General features: G+C 44.2%; 2 long non-coding RNA genes across 4 annotated transcripts in view; one reads left to right on the forward strand and one right to left on the reverse strand.

The window, feature by feature from the left end:
* The window catches only part of LOC113459159 (uncharacterized), an 88,519-nt gene that overhangs the window by 18,832 nt on the left and 52,631 nt on the right, over nt 1-17,056 (forward strand). The window lies entirely within an intron of this gene.
* Nucleotides 1,491-6,301, reverse strand: LOC113459160 (uncharacterized). The gene is made up of 3 exons (XR_012578929.1): nt 6,205-6,301; nt 5,859-5,913; nt 1,491-2,812 (listed from the first exon to the last, which is right to left on the reverse strand). It is a non-coding gene; the product is annotated as an uncharacterized LOC113459160 (long non-coding RNA).

Raw genomic sequence — 17,056 nt, forward strand, 5'->3', positions numbered from 1 at the left:
TAGCAGTTGGGGCTGCTCCAGCTTGAGCTGCAGGCTGAAACATAACAGGAGCTAGCGACAACATGGGACTATGCATTGGGTCTGCTGTTCCCTGCTCTGTATCCCTTGAATCAGAAGCATTGGGATCACACCTACAGGTTAGGGGACAGGCAGTGGGTGTGTCCCCACCGTGGGAACCCGGGGAGGGGGCATGGAAAGGGAGCCGGCAAGGGGCGGGGAAACCGTGGGAACAAGGGGCGGGGTCAAGGGGCTGGCAGGGGGCGGGGATACCGTGGGAACAGGGGGCGGGGACGCCTGGTGACATCACGTCAGCAGACGCCCCCTGGGAGGAGTAGAGGGGCGGAGCTGAGGGTACTGCAGGAAAGGCGGGGGGAGGGGGGAAGGTGTCACGAGGAACAGGAGGAGAGGGAGATGGGGATGGAATTTTGGAATGCTTAAGAGGATTTTGGGAAGAAGAAGACCAGGTTTGGGAAGATGCCACGTGGCACCCACCATCTTGTGAACCCCCTGGGGACTGGGGGCCATTTTGGACATCACTGTTTTCCGAAAAGCTAACACGTGCTCTGGGATTTAGAGGAGGGGATACAGGGGGTTGGGAAAGACACGCAGCCTGGCCAGGGCTTTGTGAACAAAACAACTCAGGTATTCTTGCACACTCTGGGAGCCGACTTCCCAATGAGTTTGCACTCTTTAAAATACCAAGTTTTGGGGAAAGAGGTTTAGGGGTTTTAGAGGGAGAGGGAGGAACAGGGAGAGCAGAGGTACATGGCTTTACATTTGGCTTTTTCTCCATTTCCTTTTGTTTGAGCAATGCTGTTCGAATTTGTAAACTCCAGAACACAAATTTAACTGAGGGTGATTTGCTAGATTGTCCTAAGGTTATCAATTCATTCCCAACTTTATCCCAGAAGTGAATATTGTGGATTTCTTCAGGGGAAATGTTTGGGAACTGCAGAAAAAGCCATCTTATAAACTGTTTCAATTTTCCTTTAGAGAATTTCACATTACTCTTGATTAAAATGCTAACAATATTATAATACACTCCCCTTTGTACAATGCTGTGTTTGGAACCCATGTTAGATGTAAAAAGCAAAATACTTAATCCCGCCTGACTAAAAACAAAGCTAAAATCAGCTACCAATTTCTAAAAAAAACCACAGATAGAAAGCGATAACGAGCAGACAAAAGCTTCACAATGCAGCTGTATATACTGCTTTTGAAATTCCCGGGCAGCAGCAGCAGGGCACGCCCTGCCGAGCCAAGGCAGAAATAAAGCCTCCCCCGCGGTGGAATGCAGCGCCCCCGCGAAGCAGAGGGAGCAGCCACTCCACGTGGCAGCCGAAACCGGGACGCCCCCCCACCCCCGCCGCCGCGTGTGCAGAGCACTCCCGACCCTGCAGGTCCCCCGGCCACGTGGAAAGACAGTCCCCCCCTTCCCCCGCAAAGAGAAAGAGAAAGAGAAAGAGAAAGAGAAAGAGAATCTCCTAACACGTGTCTGAGCACGCTACTGAGCCGGGGCCGCTCCGGCACGAATTTTAAAAGACAGTGAAACACGCGCAGAAAATAAAGCTAGAACGCTATGAATTCTTGTCTGTGGGGCTGCGCAGCCAAAAATGCAAAGGCAAAAAGGAACAGAACTCACGGCAGAGTCTGTTTTTGAGCTTCTGCTATACCGAAAGCAGAGATACTCACGTGAAATGGAAGCTGTAAGGCTGGGTCTAGGCAGGCAGGTCTCCACCAGAAACGGACCTCTCTCTGGGTGTAAGAGAGGCTCCCCTTTTCTTCCTCTGGAAAATCTGCTCACCACAATGAAGCTGGACTTTCCAGAAGGCGCCGAACAGTCCACGAAACTTTTTCTGGGAATATTCCCAAAGTCTCTAGCTGGGAGTCTTGAAGCCAGGCTCCTTTCAGCTGGATGCACGGCTGGCAGAAACTTCTCTGAGGAACTGCGAGTCCGTTTTCGGGCTGCAGAGTCACTTTGCCCACGCAGGGACGCCAATATATTAGAATAAGAATCCCAATATAACCAGTTAGATGGTGCCTGGGCCAGTTCTGACCCTCGCTGCTGGGCCAAAGGCAGCACTGCGGTATTTTACCCCAGAGATACCTTGGCTGCTGGAGAGTGCAGCGGGGCAAGTCCAGGCTTGTCAGGACTCGTTTACCTCAGGAGAGAGAGCTTCTGGCGATGGTGGAGAGAAAGGGAGTGGATTCTGCTAGAAGGTTGCCAGATGTTTATTCCAAGGGTACAGAGATGTCTGCACCGGGCCACTGCTGCTAACAGAATGGAGGCCACATGGTCTCATTAACATTTTAAGCTCAGGACAGGGGAAGGGGAGGGGACAGGTGAGCCACCAACCAGGTGAAGGGGCAGGGTCTCAAGGGACTAGGGACACCTATCACACGACGCCTTGCTGGTATGTTAGCCTGATTGACAGGGCACACTCAGCGAGGGGCGAGGGGGAAGGGAGAAGGTAAAACAGGATATTGCAACACACCACAACACATCCCCTTCTCCATTAATTGTCTCCAGTTGCTGGTTTCCTGCTACCCTTTCTATGGCCTGTGATTAGAGTACCTGTGGGAATTAACTGGCTCTGGGACTGTCATGACAGGGTTTAATAAGTATGTGGCAATGTGGCAATGCATCAGCTTGCAGTATGGGGATACAGCATGAGGAAAAGGAAGGGAAAGTGGTGAACTGAACTGCAGTAAAGGTTGTGTCGGCTCAAGGCAGATACAACATCTATATACATTTGTCTGTAGTCATGCTCTGTTGTGCTCTCCTGGTCTGCTTCACACCAGGTGGAAGAACCTGCAAGGGTGAAAGAGAATCTCAGTGGGGAGACCTCACAGAGCTTTTGCTATGTCAATTACAAAACCTACCCAAGCTGTCACCAGATTTTTACGTGTAGCTTTGATTGCTATTAGTGATTTGTTCCTAAACCTGGGGGCAGATGTAAGACAGAAATAATATCTTTACTCCTCTTCTCTCTGCAAGAAGGAAAAATGGTCACGAACTTGGAGCTCTGACTTGACAAGGCCAGGAACTATGTAGGGCTCCTTGTTCAAAAAACCTGTCTTGCTATGTGACTGCTTCTGCTCTCCCACTGTCAGAAAATGTCCTGAGCCCAGGAACATCTCTGCAGATTGACACTGGTTAGAATCATAGAATTGTTTAGGCTGGAAAAGACTTTTGGGATCATCAAGACCAACCATTAACCTCACACTGCCAAGTACGACACTAAACCAAGTCCCTAAACACCACATCTACACATATTTAAAACACCTCCGTGGATGAAGACTCAAGCACTTCCCTGGCAAGCCTGTTCCAATACTTAACAACCCTTTCGGTGAAGAGAATTTTCCTAATATCCAATCTAAAACTCCCCTGGTGCAACTTGAGGCCATTTTCTCTTGTCTTGTTGCTGATTACTTTGGGAGAAGAGTTTGACCCCTACCTGGCTACAGCCTCCCTTCAGGCAGTTGTAGAGAGCACTAAGATCCCCTCTGAGCCTCCTTTTTTCCAGTCTAAAGAGTCCCAGCTCCCTGAGCTGCTCATCACAGACCCTTCACCAGCTCCACCACTCTTCTCTGGACACACTCCAGCACTTCAATGTTTTCTTGTAGTGAGGAGCCCAAAACTGAACCCAGGATTTGAGCTGCAGGAGGGTACACTGGTTGAGGGGAGCAATTCCTGCCCTGGTCCTGCTGGCCACACTGTTATTAATACAGGCCAGGATGCTGTTGGTGTCATTGGCCACCTGGGCACACACTGGTTCATGTTCAGCCCCTGTCAACCAACAACCACCAGTCATCTTTCCAGTCACTTATCCCCAAGCTGTAGTTCCCAAACTATTGCTTCTACTGCGCAGCGTCTGCCTGGGACCTGCTAGGAATGAGAAGTGAAGCTGCTGTTACAGTTGAAGTGCAGATCATGAAACTTGGTCTTGAATGGACCAAGTGTCATGCAGAAAAACAACTTTGTTTCAAGATATTTAAGAAACCGTTTGTGGGACCACATGGAGGGACAGGGAAGTCTTTGCTTGCTCAGCTTTCCTGCCTGAAGCCAAGAACTGCCCCAAGGTTTGAAAGGTTTTGAAGATAGGGTGTGTGATATAACTAGAAGTTTGTACTTTGTAACCAGCAGTATTCCTCATAAACTAGTCTAGATGGCATTCAAATTCATGGCAGGACCACACATGCACCATGCTGTGACTATGAGCAAAAACAATGCCTGCAGGCTTGCAAGCACGGCAAATCTCCCCAGCCAAACCCAGACTCCCCTGAAGTCTTTTCCTGTCTTGGATTTCAGCAGAGCCGGAATTTTACCCCTGCATCTACTTTCATTAGATAAACTTTTTTAATCCTCCACACTGTTTCTTAGCTATCAGGCATCCCATAACATCCATCTGACCAGTATCTTCTTCCCATCTAGATCCCTGTCCATCTTCTGCAAGGAATCAATATGAGTTACTGCTTTTTCATAACGTGACTATTTTAGGTATTTTTAGGGCCTTTCCTAATCTCTCAGGATATGCTATATCAGCCTAAACCATGTCTCTGTGTTTGTTGCAATTCCTCAGCAGATTGTGTCCCAATGATTCCCTTTCCCCTCCATTCCTCCTGCAGTGAGATTTCGGGTTTGTGAGGGGAGCCAGCAGGACTGGTCCTACCAGAAAGCTCCAGTTCACACCTGCTTCTCACAAGTTAGTGCCTTCCATCCCTTGGTGTGCATGGAGATGAGCATGCATGCCCACAGAAGCAGGCCATGGAGGTGGCCCATTTAACCCCTTGCATTCATTCCAGAAAATATGGCTGGATCATAGCCTTACAGTGGGCACCAAGAAAAGCTGTCCTGAAAAGCTGGCCTTTAAAGACATGAACTGATGACGTTGTCAGCACATAGTGTTCATTCCTAAGTCATGATGTTTATTCTGGGACCACTTGAGAGGTTCAAAGCTCTTCCCTTGCCAGGAAAATATCTGGGCTGTTGAGTTCTCCTTCAGATTCTCTCCACATGCCATAAAAGAAATGTTCAGAAACCTAATCTGAGGGGGATCGGGCTGCAAATTCTCCTTGTCTGCATTAGCTTTATGGGGCATGAAATCTGAGGGTGCTACAGGAATCAGGCAGCCTTTCTAATGCTCACCAGCTGTGTCATATGCCTCCAGCAGAGAGGCAAGTGCTCATGTGCCCCTATTGCTCCAGACTCCACCCTTGCTGGTACTCTGCTCACTTAGGAAGACGCTATGCCTGTAGCTAGGACTGCTGCTAGGTAAGCAAATAGGAATGACATGTTCCTCCCTTGGGAAAACAGTGAGAGGTGAAGGATGGTCTTGTGACTGAGACACTGAGCTGTGACTCAGAGAAATAAAAATTTCTCTTCCAATCTCTGTTGCTCAATTCTTGAGTGACCTTGACAAGTCACAGCTACTGTTTCAGTTCCTGGTTTTGATCTGGGGAAGATAATGGTTTCTTGTTCTTTTGTCTAACTGTGTCAGTGTTCGACTTTTTGTGCCACGGACTTCATTTTTGAGTCCTCATTTGTGCGTCATCCAGCACAGTTAACCCTTAACTCTGGGTGAGCCCTTAGGTGCTATTATGATGTCCCTAAGCAGGAACAGGAGTGGAGCCTGTGGAGTGGAGCATGCATGGGCAATGCGCTAATTCTGACAGCTGCCTGTTGGTCCTGTTCTGTTGGTGCATTTTGACTCAGCAAGGGCTGGCACAGTCTCTTGAGTGTGAACTCCCTGCTCTGAGCTACAAATAACTACCCCAGCCTCAAAAGGATGAACACCAGGTGCTAAACATTCACTGTCAGATGCTGCATTGTAAGTGAAGGCAAAGAGATAACCTACTTTGTGTACCTTATCCAGGATGTTGAGATGTGCTCTCAGTTCTGCTGACACAGACCTGAGGGGAAAAGTTAAATCAAGTTATATAACCCTCAATACAGAAGACTTATGGGCCATCAGTTGAAAGGCCACAGAAGTGCCAAATGCCCAACAGTATTTGGGAAGGAGATGATGGCAGCAAAGCAATGTCTGTTTTGGAAATTATATATAAAATTCTTATAATTGTATAGGGAGATGTCTAAAGAATCAGAAGCCACTTCTTCAAGACTGACTGCACTCAGAAATCAGGTGGGAGTTGAGGGGAGAATATGTGTCCATGAAAAAGAGGTGTTTCCCCAGTAGGACTCACCTGCTAGCAGGCTGTTCTTGGGCCATATGATTCCAAGCTAAATCAGCTTTTGAGGAGGACTTGATGTCAAAAGAAATCAACAAAAGGGTAAAGACCTGTATGAAGGGGAACAAAAAAAAAGGCAGTTTAAAGTTGTGACCCTGAAGGTTCTTGCCTCAGTATCTAAACCTGGGTCAATTCTTCTATACCCTGAGCAGAATTAGTGCTGTGGGATGGGACAAGGGGAACTGTGAGGGCAAAACTGGAGGGAGGACAACAAAGATCTTGTAAAGAAAATGAATGGAAAACAGGAGTAGGGATGAGAAGGTTTGAGAGAATGGGGTGAAGGAATGAAGTTAGGAAAAGACAAAAAATTGAGAGGAGGTAAAAAGACAGATTTTTAGTGGCCTGTGGAGATGCAGTTGTTGAGCCAGGTGTACCTTGAAGCATACCTTGAAAGATGTATCTGTGGCCCACCTGGTAGGCCTTGGAAAGGAATATCTTATACATTCCTCTTACCTTTTGGTCTGGATTGGGAAAAAATGTTAAGGCTCAGTTCTCTTCTTTTGAATCCCTGAATACCAGAGCAAACTAAAACCATACTGTTTTCCCAAACACGCTTATAAAGAGTGGCATTTTTTCAATGCTTTGAATTCCTTAAACTCCTTTCTCTCATTTGAATAATCTCTACAAAGCTATGTGATTTCAGGTATATCTTGCTGACAGCAAAGGCAGATTTAGGGTATGAAGCAGCTTTACAGAGATATCCTAAGCCCAGAAGGACAGGGTCTTCCTTCATCAGGAAATAGCTTTACAGGCTCTTCCTGTTGTTTTTCTAGGCCAGTCTGAAGCTTGGTGCTGGCTTATGAGTAGTATGAAGCTTCAGTCTTCAGTCTTTCACTTAAGCCAGCCACTCACTGATTCTTCCTACTCAGAGAATTCTCTGTGTGTGTGTGTGAGGTTCCTCAAGAGCTGTGGCAATTACCATCATATTTCTTTGTTTCATTGGAAGTTTCTCAGTAGTCAGAGGTTCTATGTCAGAGTTATGGGCTTAACCAAAGTTCAGGTTTCTTTTTATTTAGTTAGTGTAACTTCCCCTGACGGTTGTTGAGAAGAATTTTAAAACATGAAAGTAGGAGGTTTAAAAGCCAGGGAAAAAATTAAATAATTTGGAAAGAATAGTTTTAAGTGAATGCCATCATTACTAGTTGCCTAATTTGTGATTTTTAAACAGATTTTGTTTTTCAGAGATTCTGAAATGGGAAGATTGATAGTAGCTCGTGTATTTGTGTAATAAATTTTCTGCAGCATTTTAAGATAACTTAGGCAAATGCGAGATACAAACTGTCAGGTTACTTTCTTTGTGGGCATTTTTTTCCAAAAAGCTGTTTACTTTGAAATAGAGGGGCCAAAACAAGTGAAAAGCTTCACAAAAGTAACTCACTAATGGAAGCGAAGCTGAGGGATTCTTTGAATTAGGCAATCTCAATAGATAAATCTATTCCATCATCTGAATGGATCACACTGGGATTGCACGTGTTCTGGCACTTCCATTAGCACACCTCTCAATTTTAAAAAGCCTTAAAATGTTGTGGTATGCTATGACAACATGTCAGAAATTGTGCTGCACCTTTGCCTCTGACTCCTACAGAGTCCCCTGGTAATGCTCAATGACATTGCTCCACACATCCAGGTGTTTTACTTGGCCCTGCAGACAAGCAACAATGTCCAACCCCAATTAATGTTTGACCACAGCATCAAAACCAATCAGACCTTAAAACACTTCCTGACTAAATAAGCAACTCTATTTACTGCTGCTTTTGCCATAATTCATTAATAACACTGAAGAGCTTTCACTTTGAAAGCACCCCATGGCTATTTCGGGCCACAGTAATAGCCATGTATGGAAATACAATTGCAGAAAAGCAGCCACGCATGTGGCTTGGGTCCTGGCTCTGTCTGCTGTGCCTAACAAATCCAATATGCAAACCTAGAGAGCATCTAGGAATTCTGGTGGTGTCTGGCCCCTCCAAGCCTCCCGGAGCAGCCAGCAGGTGTGTCCTCACCTGCTACAACCTGCCAGCAGCTCATTCTCCTGCTGATGCTGCAGTGCTCAGCCATGAGCAAGATCAAAGGGGGACAAGACCAAAGTGCTGCTGGAAGTGGAGGCTTGCAGCTAGGACATGGATATGCCAGGACACTTGGCCCAGCAGAGCCTTTCTTAGTTTTGCTAGCACAGTGAGGAAACCTCAGCTGGCCTTGATGCAAGGGCAAGTTGACTGCTGTGTTATTACTGATTCTTCGTGTAGGTTCTCAGATGTTCCTTTTCCACTTTCCATCTGGCTCTGGATAGAAACATATCAGCCTCTGAAGGCAAGGCTGATGAAACCTGTTGCTTTCTCCTTCCTTGCAACATGAAGTATATGGTAATGTAATCAATAGGAGGGACTGTCCAGAATAGTACGGGTGCAAAAATAGTATGTCCTCTGTGTGTGTGTGTGTGTGTGTGTGTGTGTGTGTGTGTGTGTGTTTTAACCCTGTGACGCCCTGCTATTTCATAATATAGTCAAGGCAGGGTTTCTCGCACCATGTCAAATACTCCACATCTACCAGGAACCCAGATCCTGGCTCCTGTGCAGTCTGCAAAACTAGAAATCAGATCCATTGGGCAACAACAATAGATGCTGCTCAGCTAGAAGACTTGACTCACTATCAAGAAAGAAATGAAAAATTATTTAAATTAAAAGCATTTATCTTAAAAGCCCACTGGACGCTATTCCCCAGACTATCTGGCACCACAGTCAGTCTCCATCGTGAGATCATCCACACAAGTTGTAATCAGAACCAAGTGGTCACACTGGTGGCTTCTTTCCACACCTCCCAGGCTGCAGTACAATAATAACAAGAGCATCTCTTGCATTTCATATTGTCTGCAACCTTAGAAACACCAGCAGAAAACAAAATGGTATTGAAGAGGCTCTACCAACGAGACAAAGCTAATTTGTGGCCTAAAGGGTATATGAGTAAAGATTTAAATGGTCATTTTGGTGTGTGCTTAAGTCAAGTTACAGCCATCCACACCATTTTCATGCTAGTGTTTTTCTGGGCCCATTTTCTGGCATTTCTGGTGTTTTTCTGGCTCACCTTGGTGCACTTGAGAGTTGGCAGTGCTGAGAGCACTGGGGTGACCTGAAAAAAGGGAGAGGAGTGCAGTTATCCAAGCCTGAAGAGAAGGACACAGAAACAACACTTGGCAGGAATACAGAAGTCTCAGTAAAGAGATGGAAGGCATAATGAAATCAGCAGACCTATGATGTAGGGGTCCAAACCCTGTTGGAACCCAGGATTTATGATGTCCTATCAGTTATGAGAAGGGTGGGCTTTTTTTCCTTATTTATGTTTTCCTAAATAGATGGTATATTATGACAAGACTCCCTTGGCAGTGGATTTGCATGAATAATGTGGCTGTACTGTACCCAAGTAAATAATATTTTGTTCTCAAACATTCCCAAATGGTGTGTGTGTAATTCTGAAGTCTTAAAATCCTACCTGCCTGACAAGTTTAGCTGCAGGAATCATAAGGAAATGATGCATCCTGTAGGACAGGAAATCCTCTCCAGGACTGCAAGAATGTGGAGATTCCAGGGCTGCCCAGAAGAAACTTCATCCACTGTGTATCTGAAGCTACTTCTTGGTTGACAGCAGCTGTTGGATACCATGTGACACCATGACAGACCAAATTGCTTCAGGAAATAGAAAACTGTCAAGCAGATGCTGCTAGGACATTCATGGTGGGAGGAAGTACTAGGAATTTTTATTTAGGTACACTATTTTCAATAGTGACACTCTATAAAGGACGTTTGGAAAGAGCTGCTCTGTCGTTGCTTTTGGAGAGCATTAGGAAACATCTTCAGAGGTGCACGGCTGCAAGATACCATGTGAGAGCATTAGATCAACACCTGAGCAGGGCTCTCTTTGAGGTCTCCTGTCCAAATTCTGACAAGTGGAACTCTAAAAGAACAAACAAGCAGGAGCACAGAAAAGTGGAATAAATAACTAAAATATTATTTTGTGTCAATTAGAGAATAACTAAAAGAAACATGCTGAGCTATTTATTTCTAAAAACTTAGAGAGACCAGTTACCAGGCAGCAAACACCTCATAAGCTGAGTATTTCTAGAAAGAGAAATGCTATGTGAAAGTGGTTTGTAACTAATTAAACTGGAACATTTTATTTTTTATTCCCATTTTAATCTTCTGTCATTGCTAACAGGAAAAACAGAGAGGATGTTGAGGTAACTCAAAGCTTCTGGTGTGACTAAGGTACTTAAAACGGCCCATATGGATTCCAGACCACCCACCTACCCATCCCAGCCCTTAGTCAAGTCAAAACAAAGCATTACATTTTTGAAGAGTTGCAGCTATGGCAAAAAATATAGGCCTCTAAAAAGCTTATTATTAGACACTACCAAGATAGTTTTTTGATGATAATTTCTGTTAATTTGGCAAAACAAATAAAACACCAATGTTTTTTATTATGATACGCGATGTGAGGTGGAGGATCTTCGGCAGGTATTCATCTTTAGGGCTCATCTCTCAGGCATAGGAGATGAAGGGGGCAGGACATGGTGCCATCCTCTCACAGTTGCAAGTTCTCACACATTCATCTCCAATGAGACAGATTCTTCTTTCTACAATGTGGTAAAATGGGAATAGTCCCCTAGAAATGGCCAGCACAGAGCCAGCGTGAGGTCATCACTGAAATGTGGGGTCATGGGCAGCTGCTCCTCATAGAGCAGCAAGAGACATTCTGCTCCCAGGCAGCTGAGTTTCTACAGGACAACAAAAAAGTCTGTAGTGTGTAGCCAGGACTACTGCTCCTGCACATTCCAGATGGTCCGCTGAGAAATTTTCTAACCCGAATGATCTAAGAGCCTAAGTGCCATTTACATGTAGAATTAGACTCCTAAACAGTTTGTGCTATGCCTGCAATTAGTTCTACAGCTGTTAGGTTTCTAGTTTTGAAATCAGTATCTTTATTATGTCCCCAAAGATGGTTCTTTCCCCAAGTGTGGCTTGTTGGCTGAAACCAAAGTGCCCAGTGGAGGGTCACTCAGTGCTGTCCTCAGAGCCTGATACAGTGCCCTGTGAAATATCTTTGCAGAGCATTTCTGGAGGCTGTTGTGACACTCAATAAACCCTTGTATCATATTCTCATAGCTCTATTTTCAACAGTGTTCTTTCATTACAGCCAGCAGCACCTGTGATTTTCTGATTCTGAAGGCATTGAGGTCCCAGTGCACCTCTGCACTCACACTTCTATTGGGACACATCATACTTTTACTTCTGCTGTTATGGGGATTTCTCTTTCTTTAGCCAGAAATCTTTGATTAGGATGAGCTATACAATGCAGTCTATATCATGTTGAGTTTGTTTGGATTTTTTGGGGGATGGGTCTGACAAAACCAGGTAAGGAGGTTGAGAATTTCAAGAAGCTGACAAGAGTGGTTAGTTTCACACAGAAAGAAAAGAGAAACACTAGAAATGTAGGAATCAGGAATCAAGAAAAGGTGGGGTTTTCTTTATTTCTAGGTCTTTTCTGTAATCCTCTGAGGTGATGCAGAGAGATGTTTTCCTGTCTTTAGAATTGTTCAGCTCACACTATCCTTATTGCCGTCATCTTGTAGCAGTTAAGTGTCTCTGTCCCTCTGGGAGCCTCTCAGGATCCCTGGCCAGTCCCAAGTCCCCGACACGGTCTACAGCAGGGAGACGCTCTCTGTGCCCTGAGGGGACTGAGGGCACCCGGGCTGGTCGCCTTTGCAGCAGGAGAGACACCAGAGACATCGGTAGAAGATAAAGGCCCACTCTTAGCAGGGGTTAATCCAAGGTTTTATTTAGGGGCTCTGGGGAGCTCCTGCACCTCAGGGGCCTCCTGCTGAGAGCCCCGGGAGATGTGCCAAGGTTACATTGAAAGAGACGTGGAAACCAAAAGTAGACAACATTTTACTAACCAATAAGTGCCCCTAAGGGATGGGTACTGAGGAATAAACATTTAGGACAGCGTATGGGGCAAGGCTTGGGGGGCTGACCCCTGGCCTCTGACTAATCACTCGACAACCTGGACTGAAGCTTCTAGATGGAGGGGATGGGATGGTGAGTGATTGACAGAGAGCCAGGGTGGAGATTTAGGGATGCTCTCATCCAGGGAGAGGGATTGCACAGGAAGGGAGTACAGTCTGGGGTAAACCATTTGGGAAAAGTACGGGGATACAAAACAAAGTTACTTCAAAGTATTACTCAAAGTATAAAAACACACTACAACAGTTAAATAGGGAAGGTTCATAAATTAAGCCCCAGTTGAAAAGTGAAGGAGCAACTCAAAGTGATGCTTCTGAGCTCAAGCCATTGACTGCCCACCTGCTTTCAGTATTTGTCCTAGCCAAGCTCCTCCTTGAGGCTGTGGAAAGGATTCCTCAGTACACGGAGGAAGTGCCACTTGTAGGGCTAGGATTATAGGATCAGAGCTTGTGGGAGTGGTTTTGAGCTATTGGGACTGAATTCACTGTCTTTTCCGAAATAATGAACAGCACTGCAAATTAGGCTAATTCTGTCTCTGCTGGGAGGATATTTTAGCATCTTGCACAAGCGGTCTGATCTTTGAAGCCTGATGCAGTGTGTTCCAGCTTCTCATGACAGAGAAGACACAGGCTTGTAAGAGGATCATGGAAGGTTAGTGTGTTGGATCTTTTTTTGCCAAGAAGTGTTATTAAGAGTGGAATCTTTTCTTTCTGCCATTTAACTTGCAGAGATGGATATTAAGACATGGATTATGACCCAGGAACATCAGGCTGAGCAGAGCAAACTCCTCAGTGACAGAAGAGAGGGAGAGAATAGCTGGAGCAAGTGCAGGACAGCTTTGTGGAAGCGAAGAAAAAGGGCTGTAGGCTTTGAAGGCCAGGGGCACCTGTGTGTAACTTCTGGCTGCTTTTCTGAAGTAGGACTGTAGGAGAGGATCCTGCATATTGAGACAGTATTTCCTGACGGCAGGTCTCGGGAAGCTCTCCAAAACTGTGACAAGCCAAATCACAAGAACTCTGATGGATGAATCTCCAAGTGTTGGAAATTATGTGGTTTGTCTACACAGAGAAATTGCAGAGGCTTTAAATATGCTGGAGTTAAAGCTCTGTGATCTCCCTTGTGAATGAAGATTATATCTGTATAAAGGTGTATGGTGCCAATACAACCATTTCAGTATGTGGCGAGGGGGGGGGGGGAAGAGAGAACACACTTCCAACTGAAATAGTTGTGCATGTAGAAGAAAACAGTGGCTTGGAACTACTTGAGCAGAATATGTTTATCATACCAACTAGCTCCAAAAGGCTGCATTTTAGTCATTGGGATGAAATTTATATCCTAGACTGAGACTACATTTGAGTCTGTAATAAGCTGGTTATGTCCTTTCCACTGGCTTTCTGCCACACCTACTAGCTCTAAGGAGCTGGAGGAGACTGTCTGAAGGAGGGATCGTTTTCTTTTTTTTTCTAGTTCCTCAGCAGACATGGCTGTGGAATTCTTTATTGGCAACAATATATATCATAACTTCAGTAATTCACATGAGAGTGGATTTCAGGTTAAAAGTTACTTAGATAGACTTAGCATTTTTGCTCAAGTCCCGTGGCTTCCCAAGCAAACACAAATGATTCTGGATTTTCTCAGATCTTCTGAGCCAAAACAACTTTTATGGGGCTAGATGGGCTGACTATATGGAGGTGTACAGTACCTTTCTGTACATACATATGTGGACTTGGGCTTGAGCTCCACTCTAGTGGAGTATAAATTGATAGTGGAGTATGAGTATCAGCATATTCCTAGATTATGATGATTTCATATGCCTAATTCCAAATAAAATTCAGAAAACATTTTTCTAGGCAGCAGTGAAAGCAAGGGAGTTCCTCATCAGTACCTGCACCCTCTTCTAGGAGTGCAGGGCAGGATATCTTCTACAAATAGAGGTCACAGAGATGGCTGCCCTGGCAAAACAATAGTGTCCCAAAAGAGTGTCTGCCAAGGACCTGGCAGAGGAGGGGGAAAGATCAAGTGAGTAGATGGGGTAGAGCTCTCCAAATAGACATTTAGCTGACACAGGGGCTGGTATTCTGAAAGGGAAGCTTTGGCTGCCTGACTGCCAGTTTCCCTGTCTGGTGGACAAATAGTTTCAGTGTGGCTTCACCATGATGTCTCTTTACCTTTCACAGGACCTGCAATTACGTGAACTCACTAAAAAGTCACTAAACTTTGTCTCCATTAAACCTGCAATACTCTAGCAAAGTTGTAACCAGTTTACAGTAAGGCTACTAAATGTATCCAAATCTCTTTTCTACCCTATGTAACTTAAAAACAATGTTATGTATAAGTCTGAGTGCAGATAATTGTATTCTAGTTTTATATAGAATAACAAAGACCTGTGTAGTTCAGTAACCTATATAGAGGAAAAGGAATTCAGCTTAACTCTCCCACAGCAAAATGCTGTGTTTGACTGTAGCAACCCTCAGTTTCTTCCCTGTAATGAGACCAGATGTGTTCCTGTCCAGGGCTTACATATTTCTGAATAACAGACAAAAGCTAAAGGTTGAGAGCAGCTTTCTTGTTTGCACTAGGAAAATTGAAGTCTACAATGTAAGCAGCTTATCATCTGAAATATTTATGCATTCTTCCCTATAAAAGCACCTATCTTCTCTGCAAAAGTACAGTGAAGCAAAATGCACTTCTGGCTGCTTAGAATGGCTATCAAGGGCATCTAAATTGATTATTGTGAATTTCAAATTATTTTCTTCTTTGGTTCTCTTTACTGCGTCTTTTGTCTTTAGAGAGCAGGTCAACCTTCCTGGAGGGCACACAAAATCTCTCTGAATGCAATGCTTACAAACAAGGTCCATTGCAGGAAATTACTTCCAGTGTCAAATGTTTTGCATTAAAGTTGTCCACCCAGTGAACCCTTCTTACTCAAGTTTATTTTGATACTTGATGAGTTTAGGGCAACAAAAAAGCAGAAGTACACAGATCAAAATCCTTCTTCATTACTTAGGCTACTCTCAGTCAGAGTGGATACTTGATAACTGCACCCTGTGGTTGGAAAGGGAAGGAGGGTACAATAATTTAACCATTAGTCAAGGTTTCAAAGACCTGTATTCAGTTCTTAGCTATCAAGTGATCCGTCATCCATCTATGAAACACTTTCAACAGCTGTAGCCTTTTTCTGTAAGAAGTCTTATGAAAGTGAATGCATCAGCACCAAGAAAATATCTGGATATCATACAGCTGTGTCAGCCAGCAATGCAAGCAATGCATTGGACAGTGCAGCAAAGAAAATATTTTCCCATTTGCCATGTTAAGCTGTGAGTCTTAGAAATGGTGAAGTAGTGTGACTTTCCTCTTCCATTGATTTTCAGCATTTTAGCATTTTTTGTAGCCTTCTGTAGTCCTTTCAGCTTCCTTTCCAAGTCAGAAGATAACTCACATGTTCCTTCTGTACCTTGCACATCAGATACACAACATCAGGACATGTGGTGGTGAGCAGGTGTTGTGCAGATCCGTGAGGGAACAGGAAGTTTCCCGTGATTTCTCCATCTATGAGAAAACCCAGAGCACTGGTGTTATAGATATGTTTCTCACTTGAGCTATTAGGAACTTGATGAAATTGCAAACACTCTCATCTTCTCTTCCCTGAAGTTTTTCTCTAGCCTTGGCTGAAATTGCAACAAATGCTTTCTTTGCTTGGAGGGAAAATAAAAATAGAAGGCAAAAAGTGAGAAAATAAAATTGTCTTTAAAATGTAGTTGGAGCTGATGCAGTAAATTCAGCTGCTCAGTTGCTGCTTTGCAGTTGTTTGTTGTTTCTGCCATCACTCACTAATGTAGTTGAAAAGCTAGCTACTGAAGTCATTGAATGCCATTTGATTTATTCTTTCCTCTGTTTTATATCCAGTATATATTTTCATAAGTTGGGCTATCATTACAGTGAAGGTGAAATTTCTGTCCTTTTTCTAGAGACTAATTGTATAAGAAAATAAAACCCCAAAATATTTATAGTATCAATTGCAGTGTATCTGAGTATACCTATAGTCTAAAAATACTGATTTTAATTAGCGACCTCTTTGGGGTGAGGCAAGAGCTCCATTTTTAGTTACAAGATATTGGAGGAGGTGGAACTCCAGGAGAGTTTCAGGGCAATAAGTAGCACGGATTTTGGTAGCACATTTCCTAGCCCAGCAGAGGAGTGAGGAGGGTTCGTGACTGTGCTGTTCAACCTCACAGCACGCTTGCACTGTACCTACAATGTGACTGAGACATCTTTAAAACCACAGTGTTCTATATTAAAGAGCCCAGTGATGGTTAAGTGATTAAAACACAGAGGAGTAAGAACTGCTAGATTGCTAGAACTGTAAGACTGCTAGAACTGCCTGCTATTATGGGGAAGCAATTATGTACTGAATACCTAAAGGCAGATATATTTGATGGAAAGAACTTGAACTAGGCTTCTAAAGAATAACTGTGAGTTAATCAGTGATATAAATCAAGCTTTTCAAACAGTTGTATTAGAGAATTCTCCTTTGAGTTCTGCTTTTGTGTTCCCATTGGCTTTTGTGTGTGTATTCCTAAAGTGAAAGGCAAGACAAAATTACTCCATCAAATTATTTGCTAGAATTATAGTCTGGCACATTCTGCTGTCTGACTAGCTCTGGTGAACAGGGTAAATATTGCTTTGAAAACTGAATTCAAGGTTATCTGATTCACAAAACCTCAATCTTAAATATGATATTAGGGAAGGCAGGGGGTGGGGGGAACTTTTATCTTACACAGTGTTATAAAATAGTA

Source organism: Zonotrichia albicollis, chromosome 2, assembly GCF_047830755.1.
Source record: "Zonotrichia albicollis isolate bZonAlb1 chromosome 2, bZonAlb1.hap1, whole genome shotgun sequence".
In the NCBI taxonomy this organism is placed as follows: Eukaryota; Metazoa; Chordata; class Aves; order Passeriformes; family Passerellidae; genus Zonotrichia; species Zonotrichia albicollis.